Genomic DNA, 22,051 nt, shown 5'->3' with positions numbered 1-22,051 from the left:
GAAGCTGTTTAGACTTGGCGCTCCGGTACCTAGACTTGGCTCCCTGGTACCGCTTGCCATGCGGTAGCAGAGAGAACAGTCTATGACTTGGGTGGCTGGAGTCTTTGACAGTTTTTAGGGCCTTCCTCTGCCTGGTATAGAGGACCTGGATGGCAGTGATGTACTGGGCCTTACGCACTACCCTCTGTAGTTGCCATACCAGGTAGTGATGCAACCAGTCAGGATGCTCTCAATGGTGCGGCAGTAGAACCTTTTGAGGATTTCAGGACCCATGCCAAATCTTTTCAGTCTCCTTAGGGGGAATAGGTTTTATTGTGCCTTCTCCACGACTGTCTTGGTGTGCTTGGACCATGTTAGTTTATTGGTGATGTGGACACCAAGGAACTTGAATCCCTCAATCTGCTAGACTGCAACCCCATCGATGAGAATGGGGGTGTGCGCGTTCCTCCTTATTCTGTAGCCCACGATCATCTCCTTTGTCTTGATCACGTTGAGGAAGAGGTTGTTATCCTGGCAATCTACGGCCAGGTCTCTGACCCCTTCCCTATAGGCTGTGTCATCGCTGTCGGTGATCAGGCCTACCACTGTTGTGTCATCGGCAAACTTAATGATGGTTTTGGAGTCGTGACTGGCCGTGCAGTCATTAGTGAACATTGAGTCCACTAGGGGACCCCTGATGGGCCCACATGTTGAGGATCAGTGTGATGGATGTGTTGTTACCTACCCTTACCACCTGGGGGCGGCCCGTCAGGAAGTCCCGGATCCAGTTGCATGGGGGAGGTGTTTAGTCCCAGGGTCCTTAGCTTATTGATGAGCTTTGAGGTGTTGGCGTTGAACGCTATGGTGTTGAACGCTGAGCTGTAGTCAATGAGTAGTATTCTCACATACAGTGCCTTGCAAAAGTATTCACACCCTTGGCATTTTTGCCATTTTGTTGCATTACAACCTGTAATTTAAATTGATCTTTATTTGGATTTTATGTAATGTACATACACATTATAGTCCAAATTGGTGAAATTAAATTTAAAAAATAACTTGTTTAAAAAAATCTAAAGAATTCAACATGGAAAAGTGGTGCATGCATATATATTCACCCCCTTTACTATGAAGCCCCTTCATGGTGCAACCAATTACCTCCAGAAGTCACATAATTAGATAGATTGCAAACAGGTGGACTTTATTTAAGTGTCACATGACATGTCACATGATCTCGGTATATATAAATACACCTGTTCTGAAAGGCCCCAGAGTCTGCAACACCAATAAGCAAGTAGCACCATCAAGCAAAAGGCACCATGAAGACCAAGGAGCTCTCCAAACAGGTCAGGGACAAAGTTGTGGAGAAGTACAGATCAGAGTTGGGTTATTAAAAAAGATCAGAAAATGTGACTATCAATTTTTGACTATCAAGGAAAATGCTATGTCTGGCGCAAACCCAACACCTCTTATCACCCCAAGACAGCATCCCCACAGTGAAGCATGGTGGTGGAATCATCATGCTGTGGGTATGTTTTTCATCGGCAGGGACTAGGAAACTGGTCAGAATTGAAGGAATGATGGCACTAAATACAGGGAAATTCTTGAGGGAAACCTGTTTCAGTCTTCAAGAGATTTGAGGTTCACCTTCCAGCAGGACATTGACCCTAAGCATACTGCTAAAGCAACACTCACGTGGTTTAAGGGAAACATTTAAATGTCTTTGAATGGCCTAGTCAAAGCACAGACCTCAATCCAATTGAGAATCTGTGGTATGACTTAAAGATTGCTGTACACGAGCAGAACCCATCAAATTTGAAGGAGCTGGAGCAGTTTGGCCTTGAAGAATGGGCAAAAATCCCAGTGACTAGATGTGCCAAGCTTATAGAGACATGCCCCAAGAGACTTGCAGCTGTAGTTGCTGCAAAAGGTGGCTCTGCTAAAGTATTGACTTTGGGGGGTGAATAGTTATGCACGCTCAAGTTCTCTTTTTTTGTCTTATTTCTTGCTTATTTCAGAAGAAAAAATATTTTGCATCTTCAAAGTGGTAGGCATGTTGTGTAAATCAAATGATACGAACGATACGGTTGTAGTCAAAATAGGAATAATGCCAAGGGAGGTGAATACTTTTCCAAGCCACTGTAGGTGTTCCTTTTGCCCAGGTGTGAAAGTGCAGTGTGGAGTGCAATAGAGATAGCATCATCTGTGGATATGTTGGTGCGGTATGCAAATTGGAGTGGGTCTAGGGTTTCTGGGTTAATGGTGTTGATGTGAACCATGATCAGCCTTTCAAAGCACTTCATGGCTACAGATGTGAGTGCTACAGATCGTAGTCATTTAGGCAGGTTACCTTAGTGTTCTTGGGCACAGAGACTATGGTGGTCTACTTGAAACATGTTGGTATTACAGACTCAGACAATGAGAGATTGACACTTGCCAGTTGCTCAGCACATGCTCGGAGTACACGTCCTGATAATTTGTCTGCCCCTACGGTCTTGTGAATGACCTGTTGACCTGTTTAAAGGTCTTACTCACATCGGCTGCGGAGAGCATGATCACACAGTCATCCGGAACAGCTGATGCTCTCATGCATGTTTCAGTGTTACTTGCCTCGAAGCGAGCATAGAAGTTATTTAGCTCGTCTGGTAGGCTCATGCCACTACTCTTTTCAGTCTTTTAGGTCATTTGAAGCAACAGGTAGTCAGCAGGTTGTCACCGTCAAAAACACCGTCCATGGAGATCAATTCTGAGGCGAAATAGTACTAGAACTGCACGCTTCCTCCTTCCTTCATGACCTACACGAGGTAAAATAGAGCCAAGCATAGCAACGGACACTTTGGTTCATTACCTAAGTTCTAGCAACAGCCCTAGAACTCACCGAATCCCATTGGGAAGCAGGGGGTGGACACTTTTTGGCAGGGGGACACTATTTGTCATGACAGGCCCTCCCTGTGCAACTGGGTGTTGGACATCCTGGCAGGCCGACCCCAAGTGGTGAAGGCAGGCAACAACGCCTCCGCCATATTGATCCTCAACACGGGGGCCCCACAGGGGTGCATGCTCAGTCCCCTCCTGTAGCCCCTGTTCACCCATGACTGTGTGGCCACGCAAATCGTCTCCAACTCAATCCTCAAGTTTGCTGACGACACAACAGTGGTAGGCCTGATTACCAACAACTATGAGACAGCCTACAGGTGAAAGCCCAACACATCAACGGGGGCACACTGAGTGCCCTCCAAGACATCTATAGCCCCCGATGTCACATGAAGGCCAAGAAGATCATCAAGGACCTCATCACCTTCACAACACTACCATCTAGAAGGCAGAGACAGTACAGGTGCATCAAAACCGAGAGACTGATAAACAGCTTCTATCTCCAGGCCTTCAGACTGTTAAACAGTCACCAATAGCCTGCCTTTGCCCAGTACAGTGCCCTGAACCTTATTCATTGTTAATAGCCGGCTGCCACCCGATACCTCTACCCTGCACTTTAGAGACTGAAGCCCTATGTACTTGAATAATGTTTAATAATGTTTACATACTGTTTTACCCATTTTAGATGTATATATTGTATTCTAGTCATGGCTCATCCTATATAACGGCTGATGTACACAGCTTTTGTATCTATATACTGTCCATAATGTCTATAGACACCAGTTTAATAATATCATATATTGTACATTCTGGACTCTGACATGTCTTAATTTATTTATTTTCACTTTTTGGATTATGTGAATATTAGTGTTGCTATGGTATTATTGCTGCACTGTTGGAGCTAGAAACACAAGCATTTAGTTTCACCTGTGATAACAACTGCAAATCTGTGTACGCGACCAATAAACGTTGATTTGTTTTGATTTGACATATATATTCCGTGTTCTGGGTCTCAGTGTTCTGAGATGTAAATTCCCATCGCACACTTGTGGCATGAGTTGGAGTGTTAATCTCAATGTCCTGTCTAAATTCCAACCCTGGCCCTCAGCTTCCAATGGGCTCTTTCAACGTCTCTACTCTCTTTTCCTGTTGTATTTGTAAATGAGAATGTGCTCTTCATTAACCTAGTAGCTGACTGATTCTACTGATACTCTTTACTTCAGTCCTGGGCACAGATTCATAAAACACTTCTTACACAAAAACGTAATAAGAAGCTTCTTAAGAAAAATAGGAAGCAGTTCATAAGTTAGTTCATAAGTGCAATTCCTCAACAATATCATAAGATTTAATGATTTTCTCAAGAACTTCTCAAATATCTTCTTACAAATCTTAAGATGTTTGTTGCTAGCTATCTAGCTAGCAATAGCAATCGTATTAGCATATTTCCTACTGAGATTACAGTTTTAAAACATGTTATTGGGTTTAAATAATCAATACTGAAACTTTCAGATGAAGTTTGTGAATTAATTAAACATGTTCAATTGCTTTCAATTGCTTTTTCTCTCACTGGCCTGAGTTTAAGACAAGGGTTTAGCTATCTGGGAATTATGAATATTTCCAATAACTTTATTTTCAATAATCACATTTTTTCTTAACTTTTTGCTTACAGGAGAAACATAAGAAAAAGCGCAAGAAAATTTCCAATGACCTTTTTGAGGAATAGCAACTTTGCTTATCTTTCTTCTTAAGTCTATAGTTAAGGAAAAAATTCCAGTTAAGAAGACATTTCTTCTTCACCTCTCTGGCGCAGGTGTTCCGCTAGCGACCCACCTCGACAACATCCGGTGAAATTGCAGAGCGCCAAATTCAAAATACAGAAATACTCATAATAAACATTCATAAAGGACACAAGTGTTATACATCGGCTTAAAGATTAACTTCTTGTTAATCCAGCCGCTGTGTCAGATTTCAAAAAGGCTTTACGGCGAAAACATACCATGCGATTATCTGAGGACAGCGCCCCGCTTACAAAAGCATACAAACATTTTACAACCAAGTAAAGGAATGACATAAATCAGAAATAGCGATAAAATTAATCACTTACCTTTGATGATCTTCATATGGTTGCAGTCACAAGGGTCCCTGTTACACAATAAATGTTTGTTTTGTTCGATAAAGTCCCTCTTTATTTCCCAGTAACTCTGTTTTGTTGCCGTGTTTTGTTCAGTAATCCACTGGCTCAATAGCGGTCACAACATGCAGACGAATACATCCTAATAGTACCGCTAAAGCGGTAACATGTCTAACGATGTTTATAATTAACCCTCAGGTTGTCTATTGTCTAAATAATCAATAATATTTCAACTGGACAATAGCATTTTCAAGAGAAAGGAAAAAGAACGAAGGGAGCACAATCAGTCATGAGCGCAAACTAGCTCTGGTTCATTCTACAGTCCACGTAGAAAATGGTCTCATTCTTCCTAATTTTTCAGAAAACAAGCCTGAAACAATGTCTAAAGACTGTTGACATCTATTGGAATCCATATGAGCTGCAATCTGGGTCCTAACCCAATACATACTGTATAGGCATTCAATTGAAAACTACACACATCAAAAATATCCCACTTCCTGGATGGATTTTCCTCAGGTTTTTGCCTGCCATATCAGTTCTGTTTTATTCACAGACATTATTCTAACAGTTTTGGAAACTTTAGAGTGTTTTTTATCCAAATCCAATTATATGCATATCCTACCTTCTGGGCCTGAGTAACAGGCAGTTGGGCACGCTTCTCATCCAGATGTCGAAATACTGCCCCCAAGCCATAACAAGAAGGTTTTGTGAATCTAGGCCCTGGAACTGTCTAGGGCCTGGACCTCTATACCAGAGTGTGTAGTTGATTACTTGCATCAGGTGTATTAGTACAGTCCTAAAACGCGTACACTGTGGATCCCCCCAAGACCTTGATTGAAAAGCCCTGCTCATTACTCTAGAATCTGGAGGCACCTTTTGACTTCACACCATGCCATGTGAAGATTCAAAGGGGGTGGCGCTCCATTAGTACAGGATGTTTGTGTATTCAGCCCAGGCTCAGTTGAGCTGTATTTATAGACTGATAATGACTAATCATAATTTATCTGGTTTAGCTCTCTCTGCACACTCCCAAACTGCAACACCAGTCTCTCCTGGTGGTCCCTTACGAAAAAGCACTATAGGATTACTATAAAAGAGTATTATACAAATATCACTAAAAAACACAATATTATTGTGGTAAATTTGGACATACTATAGAATAACTATAGTAATCTTATAGTAAAAATATAGCAATAACAATATCAATATTGTAATGATCCTATAAGATTACTATAGAAAATATCACAGAAAAACATTTTCTAAATTCTATAGTATTTTATTGTAATTCGGACATACTAGAGAATAACTATAAAATACTTATTTTCCACCATAATTTGCAAATAAATTCATTAAAAATCCTACAATGTGATTTTCTGGATTTTCTTTCTCATTTTGTCTGTCATAGTTTAAATGAAATATCATGAAAATTACAGGCCTCTCTCATCTTTTTAAGTGGAAGAACTTGCACAATTGGTGGCTGACTAAATACTTTTTCCCCCCACTGTATTTCATCCTTCTACATGTTATTGTACAGTATTTATAGTAAAAAAATGACTAAGCAACTTACTGCAGCCACTTTGGTTGGGCACAGCTGTTTCTTTGCCTCCTGGTCCCAGAATGCATTAAAATGTTTTCCTGTCAACGAAGAGACAGCCGTCATCTCTCTGGGAAACAGAACTGTCATGAGCTCAGAAATGCACATTGATGGTTCTTTGCTCAGTCGAGTGATAATGTTTGCCTGGAGTTTAACACCCTCTGCCAGTTCCACCTGTAAGACTTCAATAAACAACAACTTTAATAAAAGACACAACATTAAGCCAGTTACACATGATCTTGGGCCTTTAGAAGCTGTGGTCAAAATTTGCTCTTCGTACAGTACTGTAATAGTTATCAACAATGTATTCAAACTGTCCTTTGTGATGGACTGAAACTTAGTTTTTTGCATGATATTAGAATATTAAAAAAATATATATGTGTCTGAAATCTATACAGTATTTTAATATTAGGATTTGCTCTGACTTCTAGTTTGTGTTCACCTGTTCTAAAAAAAACGTGCCTTCTTAGCGCAATCATCCCCAGTATGTCTTTAATAGGGGTGTGCAGAGTATTTGGACAAAATCAGTATTGTTACTAATATGAGCACTTTCAATAGCATTGCATTGGAAGTCAATCTGAGCTCCAAATTTTTTTTCTCCTCAGGTTTTCGCCTGCTATACTCACAGACATTATTGTAACAGTTTTAGAAACGTCAGAGTGTTTTCTATCCAATCCTACCAATTATATGCATATCCTAGCTTCTGGGCCTGAGTAACAGGCAGTTTTCTTTGGGCACGTCAGACAGGCGGTAATTCAGGAAACTAGCCTTACTCGTGGAGAGGTTAAAAGTACTTTTTCGATGAACCACCCCTTTAAGTAAGTAAATGTATTTGAATTATAAAACCATTTCCTTTCTACCATGACTCAAGTTGTTTGCTTGCTGTCATCAACCTAACAACAATCTATAACACACCATTCGAAAATGTTTTTCCTCTCTCACCATTGTGAGATTTGGGGATAGTTCTCAGACCACCAGCCATGTCTGGGAACACAACCACCTCCTTCCAACTTCTAATAATCTTTCCTACTCTCATTCTCTACTGCTCATATTTTGGTCGTCATGCTTAAACCAAACACACAGACACCCTTTGAAGTTGTGTGTCTCATTCTATCCCTTTTTAGGTTTTTTCACCTCCTGGAGAAAACCTGGCAACTCTGAAAATATTGAACATAATGTGCTATCATTACACTTGCATGCAATATGCATTCAACTAATAGAGTGGTAGACACTTTACAACTGCACCTACTCACAGATACACCTACAAATTAACCTAATCACTGTATCTATGGGTATATACACAACTAAACCTGGACTTGCATGCAGGGTGAGAATATTCTGTGGGAGCATCCAGAAAGAGGAAAGCTTACCTTCAATGAGAGAGATTGTCTGAGTGATGCACGCAGTGGTTATCTGCATTTGCATTCCTTGTTTTGACACTAAGGTGAGGTCCTCCTCACGCTCTGTGTCACTTTGAGGTCTGGCCTGGAAGGACAAAGATTATTTGTACAACTTACACATTTAGACATGAATAGGGGACATATTTTTTTTTAAAGACAACATCCACCAATTGACAATATTTGTGATGTTTTTTAGTCTCAATGGTTGGAGGTTTCAGACATAATTATTAACCACAGAACTATTTTTTTTTGTATTTGGTTGTGTTGAGGAGAAATCCGATTTTTATGCACAAAGTGTTATGCTAATATTAGTGATTAGTACATTAAGTAGGTGGGACAGGGTTACATTCACCTTTAATGCATCAACTTAAATTGCACAACTAATGCTACAAAGTGTTAGAAACTTACTTGACGTGATACACTGGCCGTTAGTTCCGCCTGATGCTTTTTCAGACTCGGCCCTCTTCTTTTTCTGTGATACACTCTGCTAGAGTAACATAGCTACAGTCAGGAAATTACAGGTTTTGCACAAAGATATAGCTCGTCAATTTTACAACTAAGCATACCTTTCGTGTAGTATTTTCCGCTTCTTCCACATAATGCCGGTTCTTTCTTTCCCACCCTCATTCCTCTCCCTTTCTTCTCTTGCACATTCTGACCTGGTCCTTTTTTGGACATTTCTGCGAGTCTCTTGCGATCATCTAGAAAGTAAAAATTAACATTATTAGCTAGGCGATAGCTAGGAGCGACTCACATCACTCACCATGATGCGTATCCCCCCTCAACCCATAATATCATAAGCTGTGTTTGCAATTTAGCTTACTAGCTAGCTATATATTTTATTTTACCTTTCTTTTACCAGGCAAGTCAGTTAAGAACAAATTCTTATTTACAACAATGGCCAGGCAATCAGCCCAGTTAGTATGTGTTAGCTAGCATTCGCGCTAACCAGAAGCTAGTTAGCTGTTGGATCGGCCTGCCGAACAGCTAACTAGCCAGTGGTTAGCATACTTCCTACAAATACTAGTGAACTTAAGTGATATAACTAGCTACTTAGCTAGCTAACGTTAGCTACATCAGTTGTTATTGTTATAGCCAATGTCTTGGCTGTATTACTTTTGTATAACTAAGTTTAACGATTGATGACATAAAACATATATTGTTAGCTAGCTACGTTATACTGTGTCATTAGCTGGATAGCTAGCTAGATAGCTTACCATCCAGAGCCATGACATAGGCGGCATATCTCTTCCCTGTGTGCTGCCAATTAACAATACATTCTTTCAAATTGTCGCACGTCCCATCAAACTCTTCAATATTTTCCACTGGAACCATTTCTGATGTCCCTTCTTCAAAAAAATCCACAAGTGCATACATGTTTGGTGATATTTTGCTTGTGCTGCAAAGTGTAAACTGAGAGTAAACCGTTATTTTCTTTGCTCGTGCCTAGTTTAATAACTTTCACCCATGTGCACGATTTAGTTACGTAGAGCTTGGCACCTTTTATGCTTTGCCGCAAAGTTTTTTTTTTATTGCTAACTACGCCATCAGTTTCATTAGCAGTTGACATGATGCAAACAGTGTTCATCAATTAGCTAATTTGCTTACCCTTGTAAGAAATGGCTCCAGTCCAAGTGATAAGGGGACCATATAAAAAATGGATGCGTGATGGAAACTTCCCTTTTCCTCGACAGACCAGATCAAGCAGAAATATTAAGGTATTGTTGTTGTTAAATTGCCTTATCTAGGTGTGAGCTCTAGAAAACTAGATTTATTTTTGTATGTAGCTACAACCATAATACTGCTTGGGGTGTTCAATTGCCTATGCTATGCTGTTACTGGTATGTATACACTAGCTGTATATCTGCTAGCTAGATACAGTAGCTAGTTAACCTGCTACCTAGATGGTACATTGTCAGTGTTTGTATTCAGTATCTAGTTTCTAGCTAGCTACTTACAAACCTCAATCAACATGGCTCTGATTATTTAGAGCTTAATGAGGATTTAGTCGTGTGTCAGGTACACACACACACACACACACACACACACACACACACACACACACACACACACACACACACACACACACACACACACACACACACACACACACACAGAGACATTCAGTTTTTTAGCCTCACCCTTGTGAAGTCAGAGTCATGTAATTCTAGCTAATATTTTCATTAGATATTGTTCTGTGTTGGTTTTCTCTGTTCATTTTTTAGGGCCCCCTGAAACACCCCAATCAACCTGGCTCTGATCATTTAGACTATGATGATGCCCCTGAGATGGTAAGTGTCAGGTGCACAAACACACACACATGCACACACACACATATTTGTTTTTCTATCCTTGTGGGGACTTGAGACCTAAACTTGAACCAAAAATTCATGTTCCCTAGTCCTAAACGTAACCCTAACCCTCATCTTAACCCTAACCTTAACCATAACATTTAGGTTATTGAGGTTAAGGTTAAGGCAAAAATTCACCTGGCCCTAATGCCTAACCCCAAACTTAACCCGCACTGCCTAAACCTTATAGTAACCCCAATTCTAATACTATGCACAATTGTACGTTCTTCCCTAAATTGAACCCCCGAGCCAAAAATTGCAATTCCCCTCAAATGTCTCCACGATGTCCAAATTTGTCCGGTTTTTGTATACATGTGGGGACATCAGGTACTCACATGGACACATAAATGTGGTACACACACAGACATTCAGTTTCTTAGCCTCACCCTTGTGAAGTCAGTGTTATGTATTCTAGCAAATATTTCAGTTAGATAATGTTCTGTGTTGGTTTTCTCCATGTATTCCTAATTTAGGACCCCCTGACACACCCCAATCAACCTGGCTCTGATCATTTAGACTATGATGATGCCCCTGAGATGGTTAGTGTCAGGTGCACAAACACACACAACTCTCAGGCCTTGGCAATCTGTTCTACCTTTACAGATTTATTATACGTTTCCTTCTGGCTTAAACAAATGTCTAAATATACCTTGCATCTAACTCTTTTCAGAACAAGGAAATGATTTACCCTGGGGCATCAGTAACAAAGGGGCAATGTCTTATGGCAAAAATCCTCTTTGTTCTGCATCATCACCTGACTGGAACTGCACTGATAGACCTACTTGCCTTGCTGAATTTGCTTGTCCCCAATTTGGTTCCAACATCTAAATATCTCTTCAAAAGAATGTTGGGTAACCCAGCCCTGACAGCTGTCTCTCATTTATTTTGTGTTGAATGCCAGAATTACTTAGGAAAGCAATGTGGAACGTCCTTCATCAGAGAAACAAAATGTTTATTTGGGCCAATACCTTTGAGGGACCTTCTGCGAGATACACTGGAGAACCATGGAATAGATATTTTGAGGAAAACAGTGAAGGAAGAAGAATGTGAAATTGAGGATGTCATGGATGGAAAGATGTACCAGGCATTACTGAAAGAGAAGAGGCTATCTGCTGATGATTTAACATGAACCTGGAACTGTGATGGAGTATCCGGTTTTAACTCCTCAAATGACTCAGTTTGGCCCCTTCCATTTACCATAAATGAACTGCCTTACATACATCGGAAAGAAAATATGATGATTGCAGGACGTTGGTTTGGCCCAGAAAACCCCAGAATGGGTAACCTTTTAAAACCTTTTATTGATGAATGTTATGATTCATTACGTTGGAGAGAGAACAGTGCGATTCTGAAGAGGACAAAGGTCTTCTCCTTGATTTGTTCCTCGGATACAATTGCCAGGCCAATCCTTCGTTACCGTAAGCAATTCAATCGCGGAATATGGTTGTGACTGGTGCTTGCACCCCGTAAAGTTGTCCCCAAAGGCAGAGGATATGTAAGATCCTGTCCTTACAGTCAACAACTGCAAATTGAAAGATCACACAATCAATTTAAGGGTAATGCATTTCATGCTGCTCGCACTGACATTCTGTAAAATGGTGTAAAGGGGTTGTCAAAATGGTGTAAAGGGGTTGTCAACACTGTTTTTTGTTCAACATTGTGTTTGGTTTTGTGCCTGACTACGTGCATTCTGTTCTCCTCTGCATAACTCTGTTCTTTTTCTCTTCTTTTCTTTAGACTGAATTGCATTTGTCAAACAAACTGCTTATGTCAAACTATTCCCATTGTTGTGGTTCAACCATATTGTCACGTTCTGACCATAGTTATTTTGTGTTGTCTTTGTTTTAGTGTTGGTCAGGACGTGAGGACGTGGGCATTCCATGTTGTATGTCTAGTTTTCCCGTTTCTATGTTTGGCCTGATGTGGTTCTCAATCAGAGGCAGGTGTTAGTCATTGTCTCTGATTGGGAACCATATTTAGGTAGCCTGTTTTGTGTTGGGTTTTTGTGGGTGGTTGTCTTCTGTCTTCGTGTGTCTGCACCAGACAGAACTGTTTAGGTTTTTCACATTTGTTGTTTTGTATTCATTGAGTGTTCAGTTTATGTTTTTAAATAAACAACCATGGACACTTACCATGCTGCACATTGGTCCTCTGATCCTTCTCGCTTCTCCCCCTCAGACGAAGAGGAGGAGGAAAACCCTTACACATATGTCATTCAAGCTGACAGTTTGTTCATCAACCGCATTCTAGGCATCTCATCCCCAAAAAATGTATGTGAAAGTTGAGAGGTCGAGACAAAAAAACAACCTTTTTCTCTTTGGAAGACATCAAGTGTAAATGTATTAATGTGGATGGCTTGTTTGTCCCTCTGTCAAACACTTATGAGAGAGATTAGTTATGAGTGTTTTTTTTAGAGAGCTGGTTGATGTTTTTGTGCTGATTGATAATGAGAGCTGGATTCTCATTTGCAATGGTGACCTGGCCAAGAAAAGCATCAACATGTTAGGGACGTGCAGCTTCCAGTTAAATGCATGCATTTAGTTTCACTGGGATTGAGCAATAGTTGGAGATCACAGAATGTGTGTTGTATGTCAATGAATCTGTGTGATTCTAATCGTATGTCTCATTGATAACTTATCAGCGACATACATCAGTGATGCAAGGGCCATCGCTTATATATAATTGTATTGTACATGTGGTTAACATGTTCAGTGGAATAGATGTTTTTTTTTAAACTAAAACTAAATTAACATTAATATTACTGGTCTGTTTTCACTAAGATGCAACATGTGTTTGATGGATTTAATTTATTGAAAGTATCCATCCCAAAAATGCACCCTACTTTAAAAGTAACCTGGCTATAATAACCATGTTGGCATATAAAATAAATATTGGTTGGCTTTCTTTTTTTGCTTGCAGAAAATGTTATTTTCTTGGATATTATTCAAATAGAATACTATTAAAAACACGCTTTCAATAACTTCAGGGGAATACTAACTAAAATAATACAGGAACGCTGTTTAAATTCCTAAGAATATTATAGAGATAGTGTATAATATTTGTACTATTGAAAACATATGGGATATTTTGAGGTTATTGTAGGTAAAAAAAATACATACTATAGAGACTCCTGTAATCATTCTATTTTCAATATTTTCATAGCAAAATAATATATCATAGCATACTATAAGCTAACTATAGGGTATTATAAAAAAACGTACAGTTTCTTATAGGAATCTTATAGGAACGCTATAGTGCTTTTTCGTAAGGGGTGTGTGTGTGTGTTTGTGCACGTTTGCGAGCGCCTGCTAGAACGCATGTGTGTGTGAGTAGTTAACTCGTCACATGGGATGATGTCACTGAAAACAAAAGGGAATATTGAATGCTCCCCAATGATCAATCGCCTCTCCCAAAAACGTTTTCAACATACATCTGTAAAATGATAGTCTAGAAACTAAAGCGTTGGTTGTCTTCCTCTCAGGCTTCCATGTCTTCTCCCTGGACCTCCTCAATGTCCACCTCTTGAACATCAGACTCTATAAGGCCTCATCTTCACTGTCACTTTCCAACCTTATTGAGGATGGCTCGTTGTCAGGCTCAAAAATCCAGAAATTTGCCCGGATGGCCACCAATTTTTCAATCCTTGTATTGGTCAGCCTGTTGTATGATCCACAAAGTCCCTTCCACCAGGTGGCTGATGATATACAGTGCCTTGTAAGACTATTCATCCCCCTTGGCGTTTTTCCTATTTTGTTGCATTACAACCTGTAATACCTTCTTAGGGATAGGAGTCCCATCCCGCTAAACATTTATGTACATACAGTGCCTTGCAAAAGTATTCGGCCCCCTTGAACTTTGCGGCCTTTTGCCACATTTCAGGCTTCAAACATAAAGATATAAAACTGTATTTTTTTGTGAAGAATCAACAACAAGTGGGACACAATCATGAAGTGGAACGACATTTATTGGATATTTCAAACTTTTTTAACAAATCAAAAACTGAAAAATTGGGCGTGCAAAATTACTCAGCCCCCTTAAGTTAATACTTTGTAGCGCCACCTTTTGCTGCGATTACAGCTGTAAGTCGCTTGGGGTATGACTCTATCAGTTTTGCACATCGAGAGACTGACATTTTTTCCCATTCCTCCTTGCAAAACAGCTCGAGCTCAGTGAGGTTGGATGGAGAGCATTTGTGAACAGCAGTTTTCAGTTCTTTCCACAGATTCTCAATTGGATTCAGGTCTGGACTTTGACTTGGCCATTCTAACACCTGGATATGTTTATTTTTGAACCATTCCATTGTAGATTTTGCTTTATGTTTTGGATCATTGTCTTGTTGGAAGACAAATCTCCGTCCCAGTCTCAAACTGATAGAGTCATACCCCAAGCGACTTACAGCTGTAATCGCAGCAAAAGGTGGCGCTACAAAGTATTAACTTAAGGGGGCTGAGTAATTTTGCACGCCCAATTTTTCAGTTTTTGATTTGTTAAAAAAGTTTGAAATATCCAATAAATGTCGTTCCACTTCATGATTGTGTCCCACTTGTTGTTGATTCTTCACAAAAAAATACAGTTTTATATCTTTATGTTTGAAGCCTGAAATGTGGCAAAAGGTCGCAAAGTTCAAGGGGGCCGAATACTTTCGCAAGGCACTGTATAAGTGTCTTATATTGGCTGAAAGCTTAAATTCTTGTTAATGCCCCACATCAAAATATTTTTCCACCGGCACAGGTTTCATACAGTCACAAATAACAATTTAATATTGACTTACTTTTTGAAAATGTTCCTGTGATTTGTCATCCAAAGGGTCCCAGCTATAACATGTAGTGTCATTTTGTTGGATAAAATCCTTCTTTATATCCCTAAAAGTCAGTTTAGTTGGCGCCATCGATTTGAGTAATCCACTCGTTCAACATGTAGAGAAAGTAATTCGAAAATATACCCCTAAACTCTGTTTCAACAAGTAAAAATACATTTCTATTTACTCCTCAGATACCCTAAAATGTAATCAAACTATATTATTTCTTACGCAAAGAAGTATGTTCAATAGGAAACCGATTTTAGCAGGTGCTTCATGGCGCGTGCAAACACACATTTCCAAGACTGTGTCCTTCTGCTAAACCTGATATTTCTTATTTGATTTTGAAGTTACAAGCCTGAAACCTTGAACATAGACTGCTGACACCCTGTGGAAGCCATAGGAGTTGCATTGCGGGAGCTAATTTTCAATATGACCTTACTCTTGCATTTCTAAGAGAATGGTCTCTCCAAAAAAAGAAAATTCTGGTTCATTTTTCTTTGGATTTTCTCCTACCATATCTATCGTGTTATATTCTCATACATTATTTTATTATTTCTACAAACTTCAAAGTGTTTTCTTTCCAATGGTACCAGTTACATGCATATCCTGGCTTCAGGGCCTGAGTTACAGGCAGTTTACTTTGGGCACGAGAAAAAAGGGTCCCAGCCCTATGGATTTTTATTTGGATTTTATGTAATGGACATACACAAAATAGTCCAAATTGGTGAAGTGAAATTAAAAATATAACTTGTTTAAAAAAAATAAAAATAAAAATTAAACAGAAAAGTGGTATATGCATGTCTGTTCACCCCCTTTGCTATGAAGCCCCTAAACAAGATCTGGTGCAACCAATTACCTTCAAAATGTGAGTAGTTTTCTGTTTCTTTGTATTATTTCTTGCTTGTCTCACAAGAAAACATTTTTTACATCTTCAAAGTGGTAGGCATGTTGTGTAAATCAAATGCTACAAATCCTCCAGGTTATAAGGCAACAAAATAGGAAAAATGCCAAGGGGGGGTGAATACTTTCGCATGCCACTGTATGTTGGCACGAGTGCCATATTGCATCTCCATCCCAAAGCCTTTGCTTGGAAGTCTACTTCGCCAGACCGCCAAGAACCGTGCCCTCTTCCAGGCCAAGGTGGCGAGACACGGTAGTGATGACACCATCGGCCTTGTTGATCTCTGCACCCGACAGGATGCTCTCGCCAACATACTTGGGGTCCAACGTGTACGCTGCGGCGTGTATGGGCTTCAGGCAGAAGTCTTGAAGTTTCCGACCCTTTGCAACCGTATGTGTGTGAGAGAGAGCGTGTGTGTGTGTACGCTCATGCTCATATGTGTTTGTGTAGATGTGCATAGCCTGTAGTTGTTTATGTGGACTCCAGTCGGAGCAGCTAGGGTGGACCAGGTAGGGAAGGAAAATCAGAGGGCTGCAAAGCGAGCTGCTGTTTCTCTGGAATATTCTGCCCAATCCTGTTTGTTAAGATTCTGCCTGCTGGTATGTATCTAATCATCACCCAAGAGTTGTCAGTGTTTTCAAACGTTGAACTCTCTAAGGCCTGAAGACTTGCGCTATACAGTGCCTTGCAAAAGTATTCGCCCCCCTTGAACTTTGCGACCTTTTGCCACATTTCAGGCTTCAAACATAAAGATATAAAACGGTATTTTTTTGTGAAGAATCAACAACAAGTGGGACACAATCATGAAGTGGAACGACATTTATTGGATATTTCAAACTTTTTTAACAAATCAAAAACTGAAAAATTGGGCGTGCAAAATTATTCAGCAATAATTTTGCTGGTGGTGCAAAGACACTTTTTTTTGTCACCAGAATTACAACCCTAACAACCCTAGAGTGTGTAAGTGCAGTTGTGTTACTATCTGTGTGTGTTGCTATGATTTAATCTGTTTTGGTGTGTGTTTATGTGTGGGTGTGTGAGAGAGAGAGAGAGAGAGAGATGCACATAAAGGGAAAGAGAGAGTTAGTGTGTGTGTGAGAGGGAAAGTGTTTGTGTGTGTTCTGTCAACCCCAATGTGTGGCTTATTTATTTTGTGTATTTTTGGGGTCACTCGCCGAGCTGTCAGAAAAGTAATTACAGGAGTGTCTGAGCTGTCTGGGATGGAGGGAGAGAGTGGTGGGAGGCAGGCGAACGGATGGGATCTACTCACTGTCGTGGAAAATAGGATTCATTTTAATGATGAATTGAAGATAGTGGGTTTTTTAATATAGGGATTAATAAATGTGACGAAATGCTCAGAATTCCGGATAAGGTATTGGCACGACTTTGATGGTGAACACGTTGCATAAACAGAAAATTGGTGGGCTGGGTGACAGCTTATGCATTGACAGGTCCCTTACTAACCAGGGTGGTGTTCAGTCGGGTACACCGTACCAAAACGTTTTGAAATGAGAAAAAAAAAATTGTTTTTTCCGATTGGACAGGTTCAAGTAGTACCTCCCCATTTCGAAACATTTCAAAATGTTGTTTTACCTACTGAACATGACCCAGAAGGCTTGGCTGCTTGTCATCCTATAGGGCCACATTATTCACGTGGGAGGGATAAACGACATGGTTTATCTTTTCATCAAGGGGGGTTGGTTTCATTAGAAAAGACACACGACAGCAAAGTCATAGAATGTCATTGGAAAATGGGAAGATATGAGATTGACATATTATGCAACGCATTCCCATTCAAAGTTTAAGGAGATTAAATTTGAGGTCTTTTAAGTCAGCCGGGGCTAGGTCATCTGCTTAATAAATGGGTGATAAGACTAACAACCGTCACGCCAGCCAATCGGAATTTAGAGGCTCAGCAGGCAGATGTTAAACCATTGGCTAGGCACCGGTTGGCCAACATATTTTCATCAAAACACTGAACTGTCACTTACGGTAGCAATGGATAAACCACACTCCGGGGTGAAGTTTACCCTAGGTACAGATCTGGGATCAGCTTCCCCTCCCCCAATCCTAACCTTAACCAATAGTGAGGTTTAATGAGGCAAAAAAGATCAGCATCCAGGGGCAAATTCAACCTACACTGATAAACAACATATTTATTTCTTAAAGGAATATTAATTGTGTATGTTTTACCAGATGTGTATTGGTACTTTGTAGGTAGTAGTATTCAGCTACTGTAGGCCACAAACTAAACACGGTAATTTTTTCAAATGGTCCTTTCATACTCACAGTATGTCGAGGTGTTTCCATTTGGGAGGAATACAATTAAGAGGTAGGAATAATGTGAGATATTGCAGCCCGGTAAATATATTTTCTTATAGAAGGCTTCATGGTTTCCATACTAATGAGTTTGGCCAATGTAACAAGCTCATATTCATTTAGTTCAGATTTAAAGGGCACAACATTTAAACGTTTAACCCATCATTCTTTGGAAAATGACCCACTATCTAGTCCATCTTAATATTCTATTGTAATTATGGGGATATTCAGTACCATGCAAACAAGTGAACACTCACCCTACTGTAATGCACCCAGTCTTCCTTTCCAAAGATAATCATCCTTTAAAAAAAATGTACGTTAATCATACTGTATATACCGTTGTAATTAATAACTTAATCAAGAAAAAAACAACCACACCCTTCCCCTCAATCTCCCGCCATTTTTCAAACAGCCAGCATAGTGCTATGCTACCAAAAAGTCTTTGTCTACCTATAGGTAGCATTTTTAATGGGTCGACCTGTTTATCATTTTAAAGACCGCGAGTAGCTCATCATTAAATGGTGTCTTTATGAGGACTTCAAAAGCCAAAAGGCATAATGCATTCAATCCATAGAGATAAATAGAGATCACTACTTGGAAATAACAAATGTTTGCATGGACATTGCCAATGAGGACTTTCAAAGTAGGCGACTGGGTGGGACTCCTCATGGTTTAAGGAAGGATCACATAATTCTATCGCGATCATCAGGAGGGATCAGCCAATTAAATAGACTCAAGAAGCAACATTCCATAACTTCAGGTGGCAGTAAATCGCCAACCTTGGCTTTATACCTGTTCAAACAACACACTCCAGGTGGCGGTATTCACCCTTTTAGTTTGTTTACCAACTAATAGAAGAGGTAGAAGAAGATTTACTACTTCAAAATGGAGATGGCCCATAGAGATAGATAGAGGACTCATTTTTGTACCTGAGCCATTATAGCGCCATGGAGGCCATCTCCTTTTTAACATTGGACCAGAGCTAGCTAGCTAGCTAACAAGCTTGTGAAATGCAGAGTGGCACCTGAATTCAAATAAAAACACTTCTTACCCTTTTGTAGCTAATACATCCAAAGTGAAACGTGATAAGTGAATCCATTCTTCTCAAATAAAAAAATGTCTCCTTAATTTCTGAATCATGCTTTTAACATATGTAGGCTACAGTAGCCTGTGCTTTGGAGGGTCAGGAGTAGGTAGCCTACACACGCACGCAGACACACTGGAATAGATTTTCAGCTGGCAGGCAGACACTGGAATAAGTTTCTGAGTGACAAGAGTGTCCGTTTTTTTGTGAGACTGGAAAAAAATGCCCAGAACATAAAATAACGTTATTAACTGGCTCCCATGCTTTTAAAATAACTGAACTGTTCCAGAACATTATAGATCACTTTCGTTCCTGGTTCTGATTCTGTTCCTCGAAAAATTTAATTTTCAGATTTTCGGTTCTGTTTCCTGATCCGGTTACAACCCCTGCTGATAACTGCAAAATGGAGCCCAAACCCTTCATAATTGGTTTCCTATATGCAGGATACCCACTGGGAACAGACGTCAGTTCAACATCTAGTTTTGATTTACATTTGGTTGAGTTGTCAACTAATGTGAATTCAAAGTGAAATCAGCAAAACATTTCACCGTTGCATTGGATTTAAAAAAATAGAAAATTCTCTTACATTGATGACTTTTGAGAAAATCCAATCATTTTTCCACGTTGATTCAACTTCATCGGTAAATTTTTGGGGTTGAAATGACGTGAAAACAACGTTTATTCAACCAGTTTAAATGAGAAGGTAGAAAAAAGGAGGGGGAAACCTCCTCTCTGTATATCATGACGCTATGAGTTTTCTCTCCAGTTTTCTTAATTAGCGTTCGCATTCCAACACCTAATGGGATTCGACTGCACTATATGGTTTGTTAGCCTGTTAGCCACTTAGTATTCCTTGAGGAAAATCATTGAGAATAGCCCTGGAATCACTTCCAACTAAGACCTCTCTCACGCTCGTATAGGACACAGAGAGTATATATGCAGACACTTCGACCGTGTCCTGTAGTCCTTGTGTCCTGGCAGAACTTTCAGTCTGTTTCCCCCCTATCTGGGTCACTTCATCAGTTCCCTACTGTGGTGCACAGGCTTGTCTCTCCAAATCAAAACTCAGAACAAATTCACCTGGGGGTCTAATTGGAGGTGGAGGGAAGATGATAATCCCCACACATGCCCTCCCCAAATTTGTGGCACTGTGTGTTTGCTATGGACACTTGGAATCCTGCTGCTAGGCCATCCCTGGCTTGTATCCTTATGCCCCAAAGCTCAAAATCAAAAGGCCCCTTTCGAAAATAATGGAGTTCGCCCCTGGGACTTGTCCAAAGCACCCCGGCAGGCTCCAACAACCCTTTGATACTCCTGAAGTGGTGGTCATCATTACAGTGGACCTCTGGTGGGACACTGAATTCGCTTTGAACCTCAGATATTTAACGGCACAGAAAAAGGTTTGATGGATTTATTTGCAAACCCGCTCAGTATGGATCCGGAAATGGACAGCCTGGCGCTTTGACATCCTTTTCTCTAGCGCACAGTCCAGAACAGTGCAACACAGTGCCAGTGTAGGGTCCTAGTTTTGCATTCAGTGCCCAGGAAGTGGATCAGGGACAGCAGCTGTCATGCATTGGGGGCTTTCTGTCTGTCCAAGTGGTTCTGTGAATATATTTTTCTCTTTCTACAATATCTGATGGTGGATCTCTGGTGAGCAGCTGAGGTAAGGTGCAGTGGTGCCCGGGGCTACAACAAGCCGTAACCCACATGGTTTACCCCCCTCAGGGCCTTAAGTACAGTAGCCTGTACACAACAGGCCAGGGCCCCATGTGAAGAAAGTAGTGCTGAGCGATTAAACAAAATGTTGTTTTTTCTTCATTTACATTTGTTTATTTTTTATTTTTACCCACTTTCGTGGTATCCAATTGTTAATAGTTACTCTCTTGTCTTATCGCTACAACTCCCGTACGGGCTCGGGAGAGACAAAGGTCAAGAGTCATGCATCCTCCGAAACACAACCCAACCAAGCCGCACTGCTTCTTAACACAGCACGCATCCAACCAGGAAGCCAGCCGCACCAATGTGTCGGAGGAAACACCGTACACCTATCGAACTGGTTAGCGTGCACTGCGCCTGGCCCGCCACAGGAGTCACTAGTGCGCGATAAGACAAGGATATTCCCTACCGGCCAAACCCTCCCTTACCCAGATGACGCTGGGGCCAATTGTGCGTCGAGCCTGGGCTCGAAATCAGAGTCTCTGATGGCACCACTGCGCCACCCAGGAGGCCTATTCTTTGTTTGTTTTTTACAACTAATTGACCGACATCGGTTCAATGATTTGAATTCCATTTGCTTTCTTTTCTGTAAGCTTATTAATGTGCACAGTTTTTCTAGAGATAAATCAGACCAGCCTGAACTGTGTGATGTAGTAGGGAGTTGTAGTTTCCAACAGGCAAATATTCTACAACGTTTAGCACATAAAACGTGGTATTTAACTACAATGATCATAATCCATTGCACATCTACTTGTCCGGTCTGAGGGGATATAGAGAGCAGCTGTTGCTTCGCGAGGTACCAATACCTGAAAATAAATGATCCAGTCATAAAAGTATGTCTTATTTACTTTGAAGAACTGCAAAATAGTAATTTTGTCAGACAATATACTGTATGCAGTCG

General features: G+C 40.4%; 1 protein-coding gene and 1 long non-coding RNA gene across 2 annotated transcripts in view; both read left to right on the top strand.

Moving 5' to 3' along the window:
• Nucleotides 1-22,051, top strand: part of LOC109901128 (melatonin receptor type 1A-A) — a 60,044-nt gene that overhangs the window by 25,141 nt on the left and 12,852 nt on the right. The gene's annotated exons all lie outside the window — the stretch shown is intronic.
• On the top strand, nucleotides 10,098-12,220 carry LOC109901129 (uncharacterized). Its single transcript, XR_002256681.2, has 3 exons — nucleotides 10,098-10,266; nucleotides 10,800-10,865; nucleotides 10,997-12,220. It is a non-coding gene; the product is annotated as an uncharacterized LOC109901129 (long non-coding RNA).

The sequence above is a fragment of the Oncorhynchus kisutch genome, linkage group LG12 (assembly GCF_002021735.2).
Source record: "Oncorhynchus kisutch isolate 150728-3 linkage group LG12, Okis_V2, whole genome shotgun sequence".
Lineage (NCBI taxonomy): Eukaryota > Metazoa > Chordata > Actinopteri > Salmoniformes > Salmonidae > Oncorhynchus > Oncorhynchus kisutch.
Note: the sequence above shows the minus strand (reverse complement) of the source record. Positions and strands in the feature narration are given on the sequence as shown.